Source organism: Doryrhamphus excisus, linkage group LG20 (assembly GCF_037039965.1).
Source record: "Doryrhamphus excisus strain RoL-2023G ecotype Guam linkage group LG20, RoL_Dexc_Guam_v1.1, whole genome shotgun sequence".
In the NCBI taxonomy this organism is placed as follows: Eukaryota; Metazoa; Chordata; class Actinopteri; order Syngnathiformes; family Syngnathidae; genus Doryrhamphus; species Doryrhamphus excisus.
Genome location: NC_136376.1, coordinates 11779592 through 11791043, shown reverse-complemented (window position 1 = coordinate 11791043; position 11452 = coordinate 11779592).

Here is an 11452-nt window from a genome sequence, read left to right as displayed (position 1 = left end):
ACAGAGCTGTGGATAGTTTTCGGCCCACTCGAGCATGAACTGCCTTCTTAAGGTGAGGACTTTGACTAGGCCACTCCAAAGTCTTCATTTTGTTTTTTTTCCAATCATGTGGACTCAGTTTGGATCATTGTCCTACTGCAGAATTCATGGTTCCATTTATCACAACAAATCTTCCAGGTCCTGAAACAGCAAAACAGCCCCAGACCATCACACTACCACCCCCATATTTTACTGTTGGTATGTTGTTCTGTTTACTAAAATGCAAGCTTCGTGCTCATCAGACCACAAAGTATTTTCGTAAAGGTCTTGAGGATAATATTTTGCCAGACTGACCAACTGAGACTTAATCTTAAAGTCTTAATGTTATTTTTGCTAGCAGTGGTTTTCATCATGTATATAAGCAACCATGTCATCAGATTATTGGTGATTCTTAAGCATCCCTCAAAAATGTTCATCCAAAGCTCTTGCCAACCTGAGTCTCCAACCTCTTAGTCCACAAAGCTTACATCTTGTCATCTATGATTTCTGCTCCGTTTGCGTTGAGAAGCACATAAACACCTTTTACGAGGTGGCTGGGTGTCAAGGTATGGTTATGTCTTCTCATGATGGCTTGGACTCTTGCCTGAACTGATGGAGAAGCTGAGGAAGAGCTTCCAAACCTTTTGGCATCGTTAACGGGACCATCGCACAATTGGCAAAGTTTCCTCTGCTCCTGTGCTTCAGTCCTTTTTTTTCTCACCTCACTCCGTCACACAAGCGCAAACAAACCCCCTGAGCACAGAGATACTATTGAGTGGGATTTGTGGGCACAGTTTGTGTGCATTAATTAGGCAGGCAACCGATCTCACCGCTGGCAGGCCCCATGAGCCGTGGACTCATGAAGAAATTACTGTCAAAAGCCATCAGGGATTTAATAACCTCTGCCCAGGCTGTTATTTCCCCCTCGTGCCTCAGAGGGGCTGTAGTCTGTTAGTAAACAGTGTCAGCACAGCCCGGGACTCTCCTCCTGAGGAACCAGGGAACACCACAGTGCACGGCCGCTTGCTGGCGGACATTACAATTAGAACTACTCAGTCTTTATTGGCACTGTAAAATATTCATTCAACAATATTTTGGTAGCATCATACCAAGTGGAGTCATTACGGCACAGAAACCCGCACAGAAAGCTTTCGAGATCTTCTAGAATCTGCACCTATGCCAGCTGTATTTCTTTGGATTTCCAAAACGGTTTGTTTTCATTTATTCCACCCGCATCCGTACAGCTGCTGAGAAAAAAGCTGTCTCATGAGATGATAATACATTAATTAATTAATCACAAAAATAAATGAAAATGAATTTGTTAATTTTGACTCGGTATATCGCACATGCATACGTATGTTTTCCTTCGTCTCTCAACTCCAAACAGGCTGGAAGAGAGTTCACTCTGTGCATTTATTTTAGCTGTAAGTTACACACTAGTAATGTTATGTTAAACTTCTCTTCTTGTAGACCCAATTTCATGTATCGTCTCATCCCACTGTGGCGTGACACCCCTGTTGGTTACACTTTCATGCAGTGGTATGGTGTGGACAGCAAAGGCCCACGGTCAGTCAAGTATTTACGCAAATAACCCCAATATTACCCACAGTATGTCCATAGAGCCAGATGTTCCTGGTAGACTCGAGTATTTTGATGTATTGTATTTTAAAGAGAAGTGAAAGTAGCAAAAGAAACAGCTGGATCCAATGAAAAGCAGTAACAGAACATTTTAAAGACAAGATTTGTTGCACCGATTTCTCTGCCAAGGAGAGGAGTCATAGAGATATATCACTCCAAAGATAGAAACAGATTTTACAATATGGACTAATGTATTGAGAACTCTTAGGCAGGTAGTTCACACCCCCAAATTTTACACATCTTTGCATGTCAATTCCACGTTTCTAATTTAATGGGAACAGCTTCCGGAAGGTCCTTTTTGATTTAGCACGACTGTCTAAGGGCACAAAGCAAGGTCTACAGCAACTTGCTTGTAAAACTTCAGGGCTTACACAATAAATGAAACAATCAAGCATGCTAAAGTGAAATATGAAGAGGATACGGACCAGTTTAAAACCACAGATTCACGTATGGCCTGTTAACCTTTTACCTGTTCTAAAATGAGCCTTCAGATGTTGGACATAGCAATATTTGCTTTCATTGTCGAATATTTGGGGGGATTAAAACCTCCTGGCCTGCGAGCTGGTGGGTAGTTTTGTACGGGGGGGGGGGGGTTACTTGTCCTTTAATCTTTTTCTCACAGTGTCCAGCTTTGACATAGCAGTATCCCAGTTAAGCCTGACCGGTAGGTGAGGAAGGTGCCAAGATGAGAGAAAAGCAAGGTAGGTTGGAGGTACACTGGAGGAAGGGTGAGGAGTGTGTGTGGGGGGGGGGGGGGGGGGGGGGGGGGGGCGCTGTTGGGTCTAAACCCAAGGGATTAATGGGGTGACTTCTTCTCTGGAATGTTCCACTGACAGCCAAGACCCGCCCACCCACAGCTGCCTGCTACAGACAGGTGCATGGCCACAGCGAGGGCGGTGGCAAAGGGTGGGTCGGTGGATGGACAGCAGTGGCGGGGTGGATGATGTGATGATACAATCATGCATTTTCATGAAATTTTACTCCTGCCTTGATCAAGGGCATCAAAGTCATGGCGGGATGCAGGAAATACTTTGTCAGGGACTTGAGATCTTTACCTTTAAAAATACACTGAGAATGTTTTCGTAAGTTAAAATCAGTGAATTTGCACATTTGATCGGGATCAAACACAGGACAGAAACCCAAACCCTCACAAACTGGGTTGCGTGGTGAGTGTCTGTTACTGTTTCTCAGCATTTCACCAATAGAATGTTTTCCAAAAGATTTATTATCCAGCCACTTTCTTCTGCTGAACCAGGTCACGGGGCCAGTGGGCTCCGTAAGGAAGTCCAAACTTGCCGGTCTGGCTTCCCAGGCCAGCTGTGAGACAAAATTCCAACAGCGTGTTCTTGGTTCTTCCCCGGGGCCTCCTCCCGGCTGGGCATGCCCGCCTCACTCGGGAGGCATCCAGGAAGCATACGGCTAGATGCCTGAGTCACATCAACTGGCTCCTCTGGATGTGCTCCCCCGACGGAGGAAACTCATTGTATTCTCAATCTGAGATCCGCAACCTAAGCTCATGACCAAAGGCTAGGCTAGGCCAGGAACATAGTAGATCCGATTCAGCTCTCTCTTTGCTATGATGGTTCGGTAAAATGACAATTCCACAATCCAATAGTACAACACATTTTACAGGGAGAACCTTTTCACTGAACATTTATAAGAAAGCAACTTCAATTTGTGGATATTTGAATTAATAAGATATTTGAATTCCACATGGGGCAAACCCCCCCCCCCCCCAACCCGATGGGTGCAAGCCACCATGGCCTCAGATTTGAATGTGCTGAGTCTTATCCTAAAAGCTTTCCACTCAGCTGTGAGCTGTCCCAGTAAACGCTGAAGGTCACAGCCTGATGAAGCCACGAGGAACACATCATCTTTGAATATGCCTCACCTGCCAAGAACCTCACCACAAATCACTGCCATGTAAAAATGTATGGACACTGCAACACAAAGTACATGCAACAATGAAAATTTAGCTCACCTTTAAATGTACCCTATGACACACCCACCACTTCACAAGGGACAGGTTTGGAAAAGGCTTGCCTCACTACACATCTTATATAATATTATGTTGTTGTATCTGACATATGTATGGCTATAACTGCAGAGTTGCATTGTATAAACCCTCAAAAGTTTTAACCCATTTGGTAATGAGTTAATGAAATAATTGAGTGCATCCCATAATCAGTTCACAGTTCCACATGTCCAAAAGGAGTAGGAAGAAGCAAAGCTTATTAAATCCTACCCCTCCATCTGGTACTTTTACAATCAGTAACTGTTACATTTGTTCACTTCCTGCTTTCCATAATACAGTTTTTTTTTAATAATGTACCTCGTACCGAAGTATGAGGTGATATGAGCATCCAATGACATAATGGGTACCATAGTAAGTGTCAATATAGTGATATGTATAGCACATCATGACTGGTTCAAGACTCTTCATCCTTGTATTTAGCAAACATCAACTGCTTGTATTGTTTCTTGAATTGGCTCATCGTTGTGCATTGTTTGAGGTCCTTACTCAATCCATTCCATAGTTTGATTCCACATACTGAAATGCTATGGCTAGCATAACGTAGTCCTAGCATAGAAGTGTTTCAAATGTAGTTCTTCCCTGAGATCATATTTCTCCTCTCTTGTAGAGAAGTATTGGATGACATTTTTAGCTAATTGGTTGTTTTTAGCCTTATGCATTATTTTAGCTGTTTGAAAATTAACTATATCAGCAAGTTGAAGTATTTGTGATTTTATAAATAAGGAGTTAGTATGTTCTCTGTAGGCGGCATTATGAATTATCCTTACTGACCTTTTTGTAGTACATTTCACAACAATCAGGCTGTGGTTTAAAACAACTTACACACCTCTCTAAGTCAATTTAAGAGTCAGGTGGATTCTTGAACCCTAAGAACTTTACATCCGAATGTTGTGTTTACCCAGCACGTCTATGTGTATCAGTCTTTCTTTGTACAACAATTTGGTGACACTAAACCGAATCAATTCCCTTGATTTAAATCTAAGAATATCCAAAATGCTATGTTGCGTTCATTCCAAACTGATAAATATCCCCAAACTTTGTGGTTCCATCCTCAGGTTGTGTCAGCAGCAACAAGGACAATACACACTACTGCAGATATACAACAATCCCATTCTCCGAAGGCTGAAAAAAATCCCTCCCATGTGTCTCTTTGAAGCCGTTGGGATTCCTGTGGGTCGTGTGAGTGTAATTCTAAGATGTTTGATTGATAGAGGGTCTGTGTAATCTGACTCTTTGTTTTCATCTTCCTTTGGTGACCTGCCCTGTCATGTCTTCCCTGTTTTGAGAAGCAGGTAGTCTATCTAAACATCAGGTTAACACCATGGGGACAGCACACTGCTTAGATACTCTATGAGAGGTCAAAGGTGACATGCTAAGGTCACTGTGGGCTCCAGGTGGATGCTCTGGAGGAACATCATGGACTCGAGGAGATGCCATCAAACAAAAAACAACAAACAGAAAGATTCCATAACAACTTCAATGTGTTGATTGAAGTGAAATTGCACTCATTTTATGAACATAACTGTTATGTCCCATACTTGTTAAACACGTTCTTAATTTATTTGTTTTGCTTTGTGTTTGTTATTATCATCATATGTTTAGAAGTAAATATGGATATCAATCTCAGGCTCATGATGATAATTGTGTATTTCAGAACTGAAATGACCTTGATCCGCTATTATGCAAAACTGAGTAAAAGTGAATAATACAGTATGTGTCACTAGAGCCTCACTTTATTTGCTCCTCTTTTGAGAGAGAGCTACCTACAGTGGCCGAGTGGTTAGCATATTGGCCCCACTGTAAAAGGACATCGGGAAGACCTGGGTTTGAATCTATGGTTGTGCTATTGTACTCCGGTTTCCTCTCACATTCCAAAAACATGCTAGGTTAATTAATTCATTCATTAATTTTCTACTGCTTATCCCCATGAGGGTGCTGGAGCCTATGCCAGCTGTCTTCGGGGGAGAGGTAGGGTACACCCTGGACTGGTGGCCAGCCAATCACAGGGCACATATAGACAAACAACCATTCACACTCACATACATACCTATGGACAATTTAGAGTCGCCAATTAACCTAGCATGTTTTTGGAATGTGGGAGGAAACCGGAGTACCCGGAGAAAACCCACGCATGCACGGGGAGAACATGCAAACTCCACACAGAGATGGACGAGGGTGGAACTGAACTCGGGTCTCCTTGCTAGGTTAATTGGTTACTCCAAATTGTCCATAGGTATGAATGTGAGTGTGAATGGTTGTTTGTCTATATGTGCCCTGTGATTGGCTGGCGACCAGCCCAGGGAGTGCCCCGCCTCCCAGCCTTTTGGTTTCAACTTATATGGTCCAATCAAATTATATAATTCCCACATCTCCTTATCCTTATAAAGCAATAGTGTCCAAAGTGCCGCCCAGGGTCCATTTTCATAATATTCAGCTTTTTATACATATTGTAAAGATAAAATGAAAGGATACACCTGCTATAAAGGCTTAATGATGATGGCATTTCAAAAGAAATAGATATTAAACGGTTATGAAAAATATCTAAGAATCTCAATAAAGTGTGAGGTGACCCAGAAAGGCTCTTTTCAACAAGAACTTGATGGAACTGGGTCATTGTGTTATGATTCAAACAAAGAGCTGAGTCATAATTCAACACAACCCACAACAAGGCTGGAGGCCAAGAACTAGTGGAGATTTTGCATTTTAGCTTTGCCTAATGTTTCATACTTTTCAGGCACGTTCTTGTGTTTTCCTTGCCAAATCAGCCCTAACAAAATAAAAAGTAGTGACAGAAAAGATCTGGGATTTTGCCCTTGGTTTTGGAAATACAAAGAGCAAGAGAAGAAAAGAGCTTGTTTCGCAGGTGGTGGGGCATGGGAGAGGGGTTGAGGAGGTTGATGGCTTGGTTGAAAGATGTGTTGTCGAAGGAGACAGCATGTGAGGTGTCAAAGCAAACAGAACTAAGCAGAGGGGCCACAGGTGTGCAGTCTGCTCCCCTGACTAGAAACAGATCCAGCACAGACAGCCTGAAGCAGCCAGCATGCATACCACAGAGCCGTGTGCCCTGCAGGACTCTGACCGGCCTCCTCCAGCCACCTGGAGCACCTACAAGTGAAAAAAATTTCTGTTCTGACGTTTAACACACTACAAATTGCTCACATTACATCACAGAGAAAAAATGGAGTATGGGGTATTTTTTTTAACAACTGTGCATTTTAGTGGAGTAGAGTCAGTGAGTTTATAATAAGTAAAATAATAAGATAAGATAAGATAAGATATGCCTTTATTCGCCCCTCAGTGGGGAAATTTGCATTGCACAGCAGCAAGAGTACAGAGTCAGTTAAGCAGTACAAAATACACAATATAGAAAAATAAACAATATAAACAACCCAAGTATTAACAAAATCAACAGTTTTTCCCAGCGGTATATACAATACAGTATGTAGATAATATGAAACGAGATGAGATATATGACCAGTCTATACACTGAGATCTTGCTAGTGAGTTAATATGAGGCATTATGGAAATACTTCACATAGAACTTAGTATATTGCATTTAGAGCCCTTAATATTGCACATGGAGGTTGATCAGATATTCCACAGTGAATGGGGTCTGGAGTAACTATACCGACTATAAAAGCAAGTATTACACAGATGTACATAGTGGTGTAGAGCAGTGCTGGTTGTACAGCCTGACAGCTGTTAATTCAGATTGCATTGACCATGAGCAAATTGAGCAAATAAAGTGTTCCACATTACCATAACAAAGGTATAGCTTGCAAAGAGTGGGCATTTTTACATTTAATTTCAATGGATACTTCGGGTCCCTTATAATTTAACTCCCTGCCTCTCATACTTAGTTGTAACCACACTAGCCCCCCCTCGGCCTCCCCACTGAGGATAAGCTGTGGTCAGACTCTGACATCCCTCATAATTTACTAAATCAACATAGAGTGAAGAGGCCGATGTGCTGCAGAGAAAGCCTCTCTGTGCGATAGTCTCAGTCCCTCAGGAAATATGGCGTATGCCAGCGCCAGACTGGAAGGCCTTGTCTGATTTTTTGTTGTTATCACATATTTTCAGCATTAATATTTCAGAAAAATAATGTATGGCATATTTATTTTTCTATGAACCCTGTAATATTTTTTTCCAGATAGTTTATCAAATTCATTAAGTTTGGATCACTCATTTTCTATCTTCTTCTTCTTTCTCTTTGGGCTTTTCCCTTCAGGGGTCGCCACAGAAAATCTATCTCCTCCATCCAACCCTGTCTTCTGTATCTGTCTCTCTCACACCAACTACCCTCATGTCCTCCTTCACTACATCCATAAACCTCCTCTTTGGTCTTCCTCTACGCCTCCTACCTGGCAGCATCCTTCTACCAATATATTCACTATCTCTCCTCTGGACATGTCCCAACCATCTCAGACTGGTCTCTCTGACTTTATCTCCAAGGCCTCTAACATGTAATGTCCCTCTGATGTACTCCTTCCTGATCCTATCCATCCTGGTCACTCCCAATGTGAACCTCAGCATCCTCTGCTACCTCCAGTTCTGCTTCCAGTCTTTTCCTCAGTGGCACTGTCTCTAGAGCAAACAACATGGCTGGTCTCACCACAGTTTTGTATTTTCCTTTCATTTTAGCTGAAACTCTTCTACCACACATCACGCCTGACACTTTTCTCCAGCCGTTCCATCCTGCCTGCACACGCTTCTTCACGTCCTTTTCACAATTTGGACATTTGGATCGCTCATTCTCTATAACAACTATAACTTTTCAATAATTTCATAAATATTATTCAAAAAAAAAGCTTGTGCCTCGACTGCCGCCTCATCCCATCACAGTAACAAATACTGTTTTTCCTGTGAGTTGGATTGGAAACCAGTGAGGCTCACGTGTTGCCTTTACGCCTTTTAATCTGATGAATTAATGTTGTATTATGTCCATATGGTTTTATTTCATTGTGTTTGAGCCAGCAGTGACCCTTCTCACTTTGTGAGAAAGACAAACTTGAAAGACAAACTCCAGGCTCGTACAAATGGTGACTCTGCACTTATCACTTTTAAAATGATACAGTGTAGACAAACAACCATTCCCAGTCACGTTCACACCTATGGACAATGTAGGATATCTAATTATTATAGCGTCCATGTTAGTCAGAGTACCTGAAGAAAATCCATTCTTGGTGGAACATGAAAACTCCACAAACGCCCAAACAGAGAGTCAAACACTTAATCTGCTGACTCTGAGCCACGTGGCGCTGAGTCCCAGCTTAATAATGAAACTTCTGCATGTAATATTTCATCAAATGTTTACTTCCAGGATATTGCTGCCAGTGGTGTCCCTTCTGTATCTGTGTGTACTTGCTGACCTGATTTTTGGGCTTCAGTCTTCAGTGTAAGGTGTTAAAGTTGTCAACTAATCCCAATTCTGCTGCATCAAACCTCTTGTTTACCATCCAATCAGGGAAACATCTGACCTCGCTTGGTTGTTGTGACCCAATTTCGAAAGGAAACTGAACCAGAGGGAAACAGACCGTGTTTACAAACCCATCAATGAGAACGTAAACTGCAGTTTACACCCAAGTCATTCATGAAGATACAGTCAGCTGCATAGAGTCATACACGCACAAATAGACACAGGCATCGGGTTGTTCAGGGGCAATACTCCACTCTCACTTGTAATTGGAGCCTCATAATCACTGTTTGCGTTCCCATTAGGTCGCGCTTCAGATGTAAGTGTGACCTTGAGCTGTTTGCTTCTCAAGGAGAAAATCTCTCACCACAGACACACAGAAGATGCACACTCGTATCAACAGTATGGCAACAATGAGTACAGGCGTTTACTTTAAGTTAACCGACAAGGCAAGCCACAAACTAGTGTGTGTCTGGTCCAACACAATGACTGTGACTGAACTGGATTTACATCATTCGGTTTGCATTTGTTTCCATTAGAGTCGGATCTTCTGGAATTAATAATGACACTAACCATGGGCCCACGGTGCATGCGTTTTTTTTGGCAATTACTGGCGGTCCTGTAGGCCCCAAGTATGTACTGTCCTGCTCACCGTTAAGGGAAGAATGGGCTACTTCAGAGCAGAGTGAGCGCTTTATGTAATGACAGACAATGAGTCAAGACAAACCTTATCCTGAACCCAGGACGGAATGTTGCGTTTCCAGTCACCCACATGGCTACCCCAGTTTGTGCCTTGTTTTCCAAGGTACAAGAAGAAGGATGAGGATTTCAAACAATGTAGATAACTCAAAACCGGAGACCCTCCATGCCCTGCAGAAAACTACGACTCATTCACATTGACTGTCTTACCTACCCACACTCACTGGGGCTGTCAGACGTATATTGTACTGTAAGCAAAAAATGTGCACTATTTTGTTCAGACCATGAGCTATATACTTATTCAGCCTGTGAAACAATATTTTTACTGCAGCGAATACAATAAATCTAATGTAGTCATCATGGTCAATTAAATATGTAATGTGCACTGTTGGCAAGTAGGTTGAGTTGCAGCCAGGCTGATAATGAATATTGCATTTTCCAAAAGCACAACGTAGATTTTTGGCACAAAATACTGTAGTAAAAAATGATGAAGCATGGCTCACCTAAAGAAAGAACAAAAGAAATTAACATTTTCTGATATTCTTATACTGAACATCATTTATTCATCATCTCTAGATTCTGATGAGAGGTGAACATAATAATTAATTTTTTGGTAATTGTGCCAACAGAGGCGCTGTTGACTCAGACTCAACTAGTCTGCAGCGTAAAGACCAACATGAAATCAGCCATTGGAAGTTGAGCTACAACCACAAAGACCTCAGCTTCTTCGGGCAGAATTCCTGCGACTTTTGCAATATTTTACATAATACCATAAGGCGGTGTTTCCCAACCTTTTTTGGATTGTGCACCCCAGAGCCTTTTTGTCATACAATGAGTAACCTCGTATTCAGACGTTTTGATAACTCTCCAAAAGTAGAATGTAACAGAGCTGCTTTGATTTTGTTGCAGTTGTGCCACAGATTATTATATTCAGTTTTATTGGGAAGTCCTATGAGAAATATATTCCATATTTTGAATCCATATAGCTATAGGAGCTGTACACACCGACTACCCTAAAGTATATTATATCCAAGTTTTATTTGTACAATATTGAAAAGGTCGTTTGTAATTGTTTTTACTTGACTGTAAATGACATCTGTGGTGCTACCTATGAGTTTGGCTGCAAATACTGTATATTACACAATACTGTACTCCTCAAAATCATAGAATGAATTGACAAATAGTGAATTGCTTATGGGCAATTAGTTCCTGAGTTCCAAACGTACCCATGCAAAGAAGTATTGCTTGATGGTGGCCATGTTTTTCAATATTTTAGAGAAATGTGCTTATCGGTTCCCATATACCAAATTTGGTGGTGATTCCTGAATTTTTAAGTGATTGTTGACTTATCAAACTTTATGATTTAATCACAGGTTGGGTCGCCTAGGTGAGGGTGTCTGAAGATCAAAGACCCGAAACACCCAATGACCGTAGGTCCTTCACTGAGGATGTGTCCAAGCCGCACCCTTTGAGGTGTTTCATCAATCTAACCTGACTGGCCTAGCCAGTGACTTCCAGGAAAGACTGGATGACAACCGTGAAAGCATGGTGACAACTGGAGAGCCAGTGGACAGCACGGAGAGATGGCTACCGGGGCAGTGAAAGCTAGCATCCTGAGCTGCAGCCCCCGTGAGGGAGCACCCACA